This window comes from Melopsittacus undulatus, chromosome 4 (genome assembly GCF_012275295.1).
Source record: "Melopsittacus undulatus isolate bMelUnd1 chromosome 4, bMelUnd1.mat.Z, whole genome shotgun sequence".
NCBI lineage: Eukaryota > Metazoa > Chordata > Aves > Psittaciformes > Psittaculidae > Melopsittacus > Melopsittacus undulatus.
In genome coordinates, this window is record NC_047530.1 from 35871336 (window position 1) to 35883777 (window position 12442).

Sequence of the window (12442 nt, forward strand, 5' to 3'; positions counted from 1 at the left end):
CCAGGGGGCACCTGGTTCTCCAATCTTTCATCAACTCCTAGATATTTATGATCTACAGTAGAACCTTAATTGCTATGCAGTTTCACAGCATATAATCTTAATGGCAAGGCAGCTCCTGATGAACATCTGGGTAGAGAATAAGAGGAAGAATAATAGGCAGAAAGAGGAAAAATAGTTTTTGCTACGCTCCTACAATGACAGTATCTCCTACAATCATCCCCAGCACCATGCTCAGCTCTGCAGGCAAAAGTACTAGTACTAGTATAGAAAGAGAACCAGATTCACCAGCCTACTTTTCAACACATTGCTGGGCTTGCTTGAGCTGAGATGGTAAAGAAATACTCATAAAGCATTCTGATGGTAAAGAAACTCATAAAAAGCAGGATAAATCCTCAGGCATCAAGCCCATGCTGAACTCCATGGTTCTTTGGCTCAGTGGCTAACAGTACCTGAACTATTTAAGCTAGTTTAGGCATGTCTGCACTACACTGCAGCTGCTGCTCTTGCTGGAGTAACGTTAGTTTAACAGGAGCAGCTATCCTAAAGCAAGGCAAGGACCCACCACATCACAGCCAAGGTCTCAGCTCAACTGCAGATATTGATCATGTGGGGAGATAAAATAATTTCCTCTTTTTGGGCCAAATCCTGATGCATGCATAACTTGCCTCTTGACAATATGCTTTGTGTCTAAACTGGTAGGATTTAGTCAATGAAATGCCCTTCTTGTAGAACAGGGGTCTGATGAAGCACTGAGCAAAGACTCGTGAAATTTAGACATTTTCCTTAGTTGAGCTAGTGCCCTTTGTGAAGTCTGGCTTGTCACTTTACCACAGCTTTAAAAAAACCAGAGATAACAACATTTAACACTGCACTTCAAAGCACTTTGATATCCACAGATTAAGAACTACAAATGGCTGAGCTCCAATGAGAAAATATACCCTCAATTGCCCACCAGATTTTGGTCCTTCACCTAGTTGAATCAGATCTTGGATAAAAAAATTACATGACCACCTGAATTTCTGCCCTCTCATTTGGGCTGGTTAGTACAAGGTGTTTTGGGCTTTGGTATTGAGAACTGTAAACCATTTTACATTTCCCACTGCCATCAGAAGGAATTTTAGAAGTTCAGTACACAGAATAATCAGGCTGAGGCACAGCAGAGCAAGGTCACAAAACAGGGGCATCTAAATTCAACAATCACTTTTGAAAAATTCAGCTTTAACAAATGCATAGTTACATAGATCCTGAACATGTTACCACTGTCAGACTGTTCTTTGCCAGTTGACTACTGTTGACAATAGTTCTTCAACCCTACTCCATCAAGCCCTGTGTTGTATAAAGCAGCACCACCCCTTCCCCATTATGCTGCTATGAGCCAAACTAAAGCTCATAGTGTAGTCTAAATCACAAGGACACTTTGGGCACATCTCAGTCAAGTAGCTGCAAAGCACTATTCAGTTCTCAGGTCCAGGTCCAGTGCTTACCACTGTCATCCCATACCTACAGTGGTGCAAAGCCCGGGCATACATTAGTCCTCCATCTTTCCACTTTCTGCCTGGAGGATTAAGGGATGAGGACTTGCTAGCATGTGACAGCTAATACAGATGAACCCTGAATGGAGTCAGCATTCCTCCATTCTTCCTTTCTGCCTTTACACAGCAGTATGTATGACCTTAGTTGCTCCCCACTGGAATACCCAGCAATTCAGAAAAGATCTGCTTTAGATAAAACTTCAAAAACAGGTCCTGCATCCACACTGCCAGCACCCCTATGCACAAAAACCACTTAATTCCAGTCTCAAGACTTAGGGTGAGGCAGGGAAAGAATCCAACAGTAGAGGCCGTAACCCTGAATGCCCACTTAAAAACACTACAACAAACGAGCAAATAAAAAAACCCAAAAGAACAATCAAAAAACCAGAAAAACATCAGCGTCAGTGGCTTGTAGGCTGTATAAAGGCTCAACTCTTTTTTTGATAAAGTGCAAATGCAGCTTTACCATCTTTTCTACTTGTTGTCTGGGAAACTCTTTCTAAATGTTTCTTTCTAGGGCCACTTTCACCATAAACCTGTATTTAGTCTCAGATTCTCAAGGCTATGACAGAGGTAAAATTTCAGTGCTTTATTTTCTTCAAAAAGTTTGAGCTTTGCACATAGAAATCAAAGCAGAATTTGCTGCATATAAGCTATTACAGACAAATGCAATATATACTTTCCTTCTAATGACAAAATCAAAAATTCACAACTACCTCTTGTAGAGAGCGACACAGCAAAACCAGTTGAAGCTTGGAATACTGATCCAATCAGTGTAATCTTCCAAGTCCCCCCACCCTCACATTAAACTACATCTTTGTCCTCTTTTCCTGTGTCCCTTCTCACAGAAGCAGCTATTAAGGTGCTTCTGTATGCATCTGATTTATGTACCATAAGTTTAGAGCTCAGAACCAGTGCCGATTTGCTATCAGAAATACAGATATGAATATAAGTTTTAACAGATAAACTGAAAGTCAGCTCTGCAGTTTCCAAGGCTAGCCACAAACTAAGAATAATTGTAACACACAACAAAAAGTTTCTTTGGCAGTCACACTACTTTGAAAGTCTCACAAACCCAGCATTCCAGGATAGCTGTATTAATGCCCTGTTGCATTTACTGAGGTGTGAATTGCACAGACTTCAAAAAGAGGCTAGGTAAACACAAAAAAAAGATACTATGGAATGATAACTCTTTTCACGTAAAGGAAATGAATGTCAAAAAAAACCCCTCTTCCAAGACTGTAAAAATAACAAGATAAGGAATAAAAGATAAAGGGAAAAATTTTAGTAGCCACTCTTCTGGACGCTTGGCACACACAGTATGACTGATCTAAGATGTAGTTAAATATACTATATATTTTGATACTAAGCATGTACTCTGAAAAACTGCATGCTGGTTTTACTGCTAGCAGTTTAGCTGGTTAATTTCTTTATTTGATTTTAATGCTGAAAACTTCATATTACTTCAAAGTTATTTTTCTGTGCAACCAATATCCGCAGCAGGATATTTACGGCACATGCTGAACCCAAAGTCCATACATACCATCTAATTCTTCCATGTACCCTTTAGGATGGTGCATGCCATACTGTCATGTCAAGTCTCTGCCATCACCAGGGAAAGCCACACTGCTTGGTTAAAACACTTGTAAACTTCACTCCTTCTTTAACTTCTATATATTTTTATATTCTTCAGGAATGTAAAGAATTACCACACAAGAATTACCAAGTTTTTAACAGAAGTCACCTACCTAGCCATTCCAGGTAAAGATGTTACCACCCTCCAGCTGCCTGCCAGCCAGAGATTAGGACTCCAAAAGCTCTTTGGCAGAAGAGAACCTGCAAAAACTTTCTAACAGCCTCAAGCAAAGCATGTCAGGTTAGGACTAAGGAACCTTCATGGATTAGGGGAAATAGACTCCAAATCTATTCTTCCATTTTCAGAGCTGAAGGCAGAGAAAAATCTTCACCTGGCACAGGTGTTCAGAGAGTTAGGCTGTGGAGAGGCACCATCTGTGGCTGCTCAGCAGAGGAATGGCATTGGTCTTAACAAGAGCAAGCACAGGAGAATGCTACTCTCCCTTGTTTTTCTGAGCCTACCAATAATAACAATGTGCTAATGAAAAATAACTTGGCTTGAGCATTCAGAAGCTATCCAGAGTGAACATTCAGTTCTACACACACACACGGAAATAAAATTTGTAAGGATTTAACTGAAGCCTGTAAGCAGTAGGACAATCACATGCTGTATTGCATTTAAACACACAAGCTTTGCAGTCTACCACATACAGTATGACAATAAAATTCCTTCTATCCTTACCTCATTTAGATCCCTCCTAAACTTCCGCTTCTACTGCAGAGCCTGTTCCTAAAAGAGCTTCTGTGTTTACAATCAGCTAAAAGCAGTGAAATGGAATAAGAATTCTTGGATGTACTTCTGCCTAAATTGTGTAAACACAATATTCTCTCACTGGAAACCACCATCGTCTTCTTCCAATCATATGCTGCAATGTGTTCCACCAGCGTCTGGCTGTCAGTTCCATCATTTGGGGCAGGTACCTTTATGCTTTCAACTTCTTGGTGGATGTTTAGCAGAAACCCATTGCTGTTGTTGTATCACTTGTTTAGGACCTTGTTTAGCACCAGCAAGTCCACACCTGTGCTGGCAGGGCATTAGCAGCCCAGCAGCCTAAGGTCATCTTCAGGCAAAAGATACTGTTTTGTGCTCTCAATGACCTTGGCCATGGTGAGGAGAGGAAGCACGGTAACTGTCATAGGAAAGCTCAGAGCAATTTTGAAACCAGAATGAGGACAGACTTTAAATCAGTTCTGGTGCCAGATGAAATAGGAACCAGGACTGCCAGAAAAAGGTTTCCCTTTGTTTTTTGTTTTTGTTTTTCTTTTAATTCAGATTCCTTCAGACAACTTCTACAAAACCCAAACAACTACATTATAACCACAGACAGGCCTAACCATGATGTCTGGCTCCAGATCTAAACCTCTTACAGCCAGACTGTTAGCTCGGCTCCTCAGAAGGATCATCACCATTTTCCAAATGCCCAGTGTGTCATGGGGGTTATTACCACTCCCTCTTCTCCTCTCCAATGAGAGGCTCCATAATCTGTGTCTTGCTCAAATAAAATGTATTTTTTTAAAGTAAAAATGAAGGCAAAAAACTGATGAAGGTCCTCAAAGGAAGGGGATGTTTATGGCTGCAGAGGAGTAAGTTTTTCCAGAAGCCCTTCATATGCAAGCTGAGCAGTTTTAGGGCTGCTCATCTGCTTCCATACCTGCTGAGAACATGCCTGCACATCGGCACAACACAGCAGAGCTCTCAGAGGAAAGTGAGGGGCCACACAAGCTCCTCAGCCTTGAAAGTGAGGAAATAAGTACTGAGAAATTCTGCAGTGGGTCCGTCATGAGCCCACTCCAGAGCAACACCACCGATCTCCTGTCCTGCCTCATCTCCCAGCTAAGTTGATTGTGTCTGAAGAACCCTTATCCCTGCCGTGAGGTTGGGACCCTCTCTCAGCCGAAGGACAAGACTCAGCTCTCCCTCCCGAAATACCACTAGGCAAGTGCTACTCGGCGTATCTGCACCAGGTGTCTGTGGTGAGGTGCTGGCTGCAGGGTGGCCCCTGTGAGGAGAGCCTGGGCTGCCCTGTGCCAGACACAGCCTGTTCCAGCCGGCTCCAGCTGACCCACCACAGGGCACGGCTGATCCCCTCAGCTGAGATGGCGGCGCCCCTAGGAAAGCGTGTTTGTGTAAGAGGGGACAGGCAGTGAGGAGTGAGAAACGGGAGACACTTAGATCAGAGCAGGAGGAGGGCCAGAGGCGCTGCAGGTGCCGGAGCACACGGTCCCCTGCAGAGAGCACGGTGGAGCATGTGGATATTTCCTGAAAGCGCTGCAGCTCGCAGCTGGCCACGGTCAGCCCACCACAGTAAAACAAATTCTGCATGTTCAGTAGCATTCCCTCTGCATTGTAGACCCAGGCAAGCAAGTGCTCCCAGCCAGGTGATTTCTGCCTGGTGCTGCCAGGGCTCCTGTGCCAGGCAGGGTATGCCACAGGGAATGGAAGGAGGGGACAAGCCACCAAAAATAACCCTGAACGCTACTGGAAACTGTCTTGTTACTGGGGGAGAGACTGTTCTCACAGATCACACCAAAACCCTACCTACAACTCCTGACAACCCATATTTGGGAGGCACTTGAAGGCACACATGACTTTCATGGACACAGCAATGTGTGTGCAAATGCCTGCTTCAATTCCCTCTCCGGCAGTGAAGTTCTGCCACCATAATATCACTCCCTCACTGTGCATAAAACCAAACATGAAATGGCAGCCTAAACATTACCCTCACAGAAGCTTCTCCAGCACATAAACCTAAGGCAAGGTTCACTTGCACTGTGAGGGGAACTGGAATCTGTTTCCAGCTAATGTCTCTCAGCTCTGTGCCACCTAAAATAACTTCTGAGCCCACTCTGTGTCTGCCAGGCCCTTGGCTGAGAGATGCAAGCCCTTGTAATGTGTTGAACAGGCACAGACCCAGGTAAAATTCCCCCTCGTCTCTTTCTCTTCAGGCTAACCATAGCAAGCTTCTGCTGAACTTTGACTCAGCTTCATCTTAGTGAATAGGTGAGTTGGTTTCTCCCTCTTCACAATTCTGCAGTCTCCTCTGCCTTCTCACCCTATCACCTCAAGTCCTTCTTCATCTTAGAGTTACCAGTCACCTCTGAAAACTCTCCTGACCCAGACCCTTCCCGCCCTGCAGCCTGGAGTACCTCAAAACTCAGAGCATTTTCCTCTCCAAAAGAATGGAGAGAGAAGGGGAGAAGAGCAGGAGCCTTTTCTTTAAATGTAGTTACCCATATTTGCAAGAAAGAAGGATTCTGCAAAAGGATTTAGTGTTTCCTTCCTTTGCTCCCCAGACAGAAACTGGCACTGAGCTGATCCCAGGTGAAGGGGCACAGCTACAGCACATACAGAGAGACGACAAGCTGCTGGGGCTGTCATGCTGCTGCCGAGCTTTACTGCTTGTTTCAGTCACTCAGGATTTGGTCTGAGGATGCTCTGCGCTGAGAGGACACAAAGGAAGGGCACGCACGCGCGCACACACACATACACACACAGAATCCCAGCAGAGGAGTAGAAGTGCCAGGACAATGTGCCCTGTGCTCAGGCAAATGCACAGCAGCTGCCCCCACAGCCAACCAGTGCTGCTAGTGAACAGCCTGCCAGGCTGAGGAGGAGCCAAAGCCCAGCTGTTTCTCTACCAACAGTCTTGGCAAGTCCGCAGACAGCATATCCCTCTGAGGTCCTGATGGGAAGCACATGGTGCTTGCTCCCTCTCTCTTCCCCACCCCCTTTCACATCCCCCCCCCCCCCCCCCCCCCCCCCCCCAACTGCTGAAGTCGCTATGGGCTGCTTCTGGGCACAAAGGTGCCCTGCAGCTAGTTCACTGCAGACACTCAAAGCTGCTGGAACCTGAGCTCAGGTGTAGCACAGTCTATCGCAAACTATCTTGTCCTCTATCCTCCCCTTCCCCACCCCCCTACTCCCTGTTAAAAGATGTCACATTCACTGAGGCTTGACAGTGAGGAGGGAAAAAAAAGTCAAATCCTTAACCTCAAGTGGATTTACCCAAGGCCCCTTGGAAACAGCTGCTTGAGGAAGGTTTCTGTCAAGTCCGTGCTTCAGGTGCAGACATTTGGTTGCTCAGTCCGTTGCTGCTGCTTTAGTCTGTGCTCTTGCCACACCTGGACCTGTCCTCGCCTGGAATAACCAGTCCCTTCCATTACTTCTGCCTAGGGCCCTGCTGCTGCTGGGAGGTGAGGCACAGCTCCTCACCAGTCCCCTCCCTCAAGGAATGTGTCACTAGCGTGACACACACTCACTCGCTACATGGCCTGGCTGTGACTCTCCACTGAGCACAGAGTAGAAGATCTAAAGCAATCACAGTAGCTTCTTCCCTGACATGCTGTGTACCATGCAGCTCTCCTGCTCTCACAAGCTTGGGAAAACAAAACAAAACATAACATAACCACCATGAAACCACAACTTTTCTTTAGCTCCTCTGTGCAACATTAAGCTGTGAAAAAAGTGATGGATTCAGCCCTCTGCACCTTTGCAAGGCAGGACAGATACATCAAAGCACTTTGCAGCCAGGTATCAGAAACTTCAGTTTTATGTCACACAGCACATAAGGATACTTTAGCAAAACAGAGTTACACAGGGCTACTTCAGCATGCTCTAAATGATCTGGTTTGGATTTTGGCAGAAAGATAGCCTCATTCGTATGGACTTTATATCCAGATGAGAACCAGGCTATATAAATTCAGTTTGAGAATACCATGAGACTGTATCTAAGTTATCATTGCATGGTGCTCCCCTGTGCCCTGTAAATATACCTTAAGTAGCAAAGACAAGAACAGAAACTCTCTCTTGAATACATCCTGTGCCTTGCCGTTCGATCCTGGGATTCATTTGCCTGATGAAACCCCATGGAAACCTGCAAGCAGACTGCCCTCTGCTCTCTGAAAGCCTGTTCTTCAGAGCTGTTGTGCTACATCTCTGCCATTTTCCTGGAGAAGTTTTTTTTTTTTGACACATTATCAGGTGACAGAACTCACATGTTTAAATTTATAGAAATGGGATGTTAGAAAAAGTAGAGAGTGTGGAAATTTTTTCATGTCTCCTTCTTAAGTTTCCAAAGAAGACACCTTGTGTTTCAAAAATGTTATTTTCTTAACTTTCTCACTGATCACTAGTTTGCATCCAGGCAGAAAGCAAGGCTCTAATTTGGAGGCAGGTGGACTGCTGGTTGTAACCATAGGGCATTTCATATTTTCTGTCTGTATCAGCAAATTCCCCAATAAAACACTTTCCTAAAACTTGGTTGTTCCTTTATGAAATTTAACAAAAAACTGAGTTCTGGACAAATTATTTGGAAGTCTTCTATGTTAATTACAATTGTTCTGAGTAGTGGTATTAATTTGGAGAAATTGTTATTCACACCAGAAAACTTTAATCAAAGAGCAAACAACCAAGCGAGACTTGACACACAGTATCAGGAAGCAGCCCTCTGCCCTGAACTGTGCAGTGATTCCCTCCTTCAAAGGTGATTTCTTCAGCCAAGTTCTCTATAAATGGAAACTCTCGTTTCACCTCCTTTTTCAGAATGTGTGAGTCTCTGTAGAGAAACTACTTCGGTATTGCTACATTATGCTTGCAAAATGTTACCTGTTCCCCTTGCAAGCGTTGTTAAGTGAGTCATGAAAATGGGCAGCCTCAGAGGTCCATGTAATGGCAAGACTGCAAAGTAAAAACATGCAACCATTACCTTCATTTCGTGGTACAGAGCAAGCAAAAAGTAAGGAAGATCCCTGACAAAAATGTCTTCAAGGCTGTGCCATGACAGGCATTACTACATAGTTACTGTTCATCTTTGAGAGTCAGTGTTTCCAGATGCCTTAGAAATGATAATTTTTACTACAACTAATTACAGACACACTGTGGTGACTCCCCAGCCAGGCTTGTAACCCTTTTATGTTATTGCTGCTATTATTATTATTATAAGCAGCATTCAGTACCAGGCCCTTTGACACTAAACACCCTGCATGTGTAAATAAGCAAATATGATCTCCACTGCAAATACTTTGCAATTTGAGCCCTGGTCCACATTAATTTTTGTATAAATGTAACTATCCCACTTCACAGGAATGATTTTATAAGGATATTGCACTGGACAGAGTTATATAACTATAACCACGTTTATATTACTCTAGCTTACATCTCCAAAGAAGTTATGCTGAACTATGTTCTACCAAAGTAATATTCATGCAGAACTACCACTTTACCTATACTGGGATCCAAGATCACAGTGAAACCAGTGCTCAGATAGGCTAATATGAGGAAAACTGGGGCACATATATTAGAGGGCAGAAGATACAGTCTGTACAGACCACAACAATTTCACAGCTGCACCTCAACTTACCTCCTGAAAGAATCTTCTATTGAAAATTTTGGGTGTGCATTGCCTTCTCAGGTACCTGAAACAAAGATGCCTTGTTTCCAATGGCTTTCTCTGTTGTGTTTGATAGGCTTTTCAACTGTATTATCCTGAAGCTGCAACATTACTTACTTGTTATTAAATTTCAGGGAAACCACATGCATTAGCAGCGTTATGAATGTCCAGAAAGAAGGAAGCTTATTCCTTGCTAGTCACTAGAGAATCTATGAGATACATTGGCCAACCAGTGGATCCTCTGATGCACACATAGTAAGATGTGAGCCTCAACTGAACTCTTTTGTAATTGGGGCATTTGGACAGTCCCTGTCCCATGTGAATTTCCTGGACTCTAAATAAGAGTGAGCTCATTCTGCTGTCTTTCCCTAAGGGATAACAATAAGGCCTTCCTCCTCAACCTGTCACCTATTTCATGAAGCTTGCACGAATTTAATAGCTTTCAGACTTCTGATTGGATGTGAAATGTGTTGAAATTAGATAACAGGTTCAAAAGTTATACAGACTCATCAAGCATGATCATATATGCAGTATTCCCTTAGAATAGCTGGCCTAACAATAAATTCCAGTTAAACTGAGAAGCATTTTTCGAAGGAACACCATGTTGTGATATAATCTGTATTTCATTTTCTTTAAAAACAAAGCCAACTGGAAAAACCCAAACAAACAAATAATCACACTCCATGTAAAACCAAAAAGAGCTGGATATGGAATCAGGAGCCCTCACTTGTATGGTGTTCAGCTTCATCCTGCTTCACTCTTCTTCTGTCACCATACCCCTCCTTGTTGATGAGCATATCCCCTCTCAATCCTGCTGTGCCTTACACATAGCATAGGAAGAGGACATGCAAGAGCTCCACAAGTGCTCCTGGATTCTATGATTGGTGTCAGATTTAAGGACAAGAGCTTCCTTGGCCCCCAGCAGATGTGCTTGCTTTGACAGCAGTCTTTCATGTGCTGATAAATTGTCATTGTGGTGCACAAACCCCTGGAATTGAAACCAAAGTTATCCTTCTAGTTTTAGTCCCTCTTTTTACCAGTTTCTCTGTTTCAAACCACCTGTGTTCATTCTGGATCTCTTAGGGAACTTGGGGATTTGAAGTTATGATGGTAGACTGCAAACTGGATAGATTTTGTCCTGTGCTGTATTGCTCCAAGGAGGCTGAGTAGGTCCTCTCCATGCTCAGAATCCGGCTTCCTATTAGACAGGTTTCTTGGAAGAAAATAAAGCAGACAGCTATGTTCTCTAGAGTGAGATCTCAGGGTAAATAGGTCTGGATTGTGTTGGTCCCATATGAGATATCAATGCTATGCCTTTGCCTTAACAGTCCACTCCTCCCGCTTTGCAAACTCAAAACACTTTCTCTGAATAATCACAACTGCACTGATTTCTTCTCTCTGCAAGGGAGCCTGGAGCCTGATATTTTTAGGTAACCCACTTGCTCAGTTTTCTTTCCCCACTATGAACAGATCATTTGCTTATTCTAACTCACACTGCCACAAACGTTCCTTGTCTCTTTCTTGTTCTGGCACTCTCTCAGAACTGTAAAAGCAGCACCTACTGCTTAGATAGAGAGTTATGCTATCACTGGATACTGGCTTTTGTGTTTGGGCTCTTTCAGGGCTGTACACATGATGACCAGAAGTACAGAGTAGAGACTGCAATGAGACCTTGATAAAATTAGTAAGTGGTTGAAGTATTATATAGGAAGCCAAGAAAAAATTCCAATTAGTATTTTTATGATTATTCATCAAACCCAATAAAGATCCCATTCCAAAGGCAGCGGTAAGAGACCCAGCCAGCAAAGGAAGGTAACCTACAACTGAAGAAGTTTCACATCCAAATTCTTTCCTGTTTCATAGTGACTGTTGGCATAAAAATATCGCTACTCTGACATGAGGAGGCTTTGGTGACAAGTTTGTGGAAGTATAAACAACAAAACCAGTGACAAGGCAGGAGAGGATCAGTCAGTCCTTGTGGCTGTGTCCAATCTATGCTGCTGCTGTCTCAAAAGAATTGCACCTTTGGTTCTAACCATATCCTGGTTTCATTTATCCCGTCTTCTGCTTCAGGAATCTTAGGAATGTTTTTTTACACATACTTCTTCTTTCAGCCTGTGCACTTTGTCCTACCTGACTACTTTTTTTTTCCTCATGCTTTCTGTTCTTGTCCCCAGTCTTTCCATTTCCCTTTCCTTTTTATTTTGCCCACAAACAACCCCCTTCCCCAGCATGTCAACAGCAGTGGGAAGTAACCTAATTAATAGCTCCTTGATAGCCTACCCCACACAAGCACACACCCATCCCCCCAGTATCCCACTGGCAATTCAACAGCCCTCTCTCAAGAAGGAAAATATTTCCATACTAATTAAGAGCAACATTGGGTATTTCTGGGCGGAAGGATCAGGGATTCCCATCTGGGCCTAGATCTCTTGAGCTGACAGCAATTGTACCTCAAAGCACATTTTCTTTTCCAAATCTTTGTAACATTAACTGTTTACACTGCTCTCTGTATCAAACATCTTTGTCAGCCTGGCTTGTATGTTAGCTGGTAGCTCTGCAATTGAGTTAAGGCTGTATTCTTGCAACACTCAGCCTGTGTGTCTTTCTTTCAGCACGAGGCACTTGCTCATAAACCTACATTGCTTCCCTTCTCTATTCTTCAGCAGGATTAATGTGAGCCAAGGACCTTTCCATGTTGTGGTTCTCAAAGGACACAGATGCTACTAGATCCATTTGAAAGGTCTCTGCTACTTGACATCCCCTGACACCCACTTCAATGTCTCTGGTTCTGCCACAACCACTTGTGAAAAAATCAAGTGCTGTTTTTGAAGTGTATCTAGAGAGGTGTAGTTCTCAGTACTGACTGACCGACAACACAGATTT

General features: G+C 43.6%; 1 protein-coding gene across 1 annotated transcript in view; it reads right to left on the bottom strand.

Moving 5' to 3' along the window:
* ESRRB (estrogen related receptor beta) overlaps window positions 1–7275 on the bottom strand; it is a 140032-nt gene extending 132757 nt beyond the window's left edge. Inside the window, exon 1 of the mRNA XM_034062354.1 lies at window positions 7174–7275. The gene's annotated coding sequence lies outside the window, so the exon portion shown is untranslated. The remainder of the gene's footprint in view (window positions 1–7173) is intronic.
* Between the last annotated feature and the right edge of the window lie 5167 nt (window positions 7276–12442).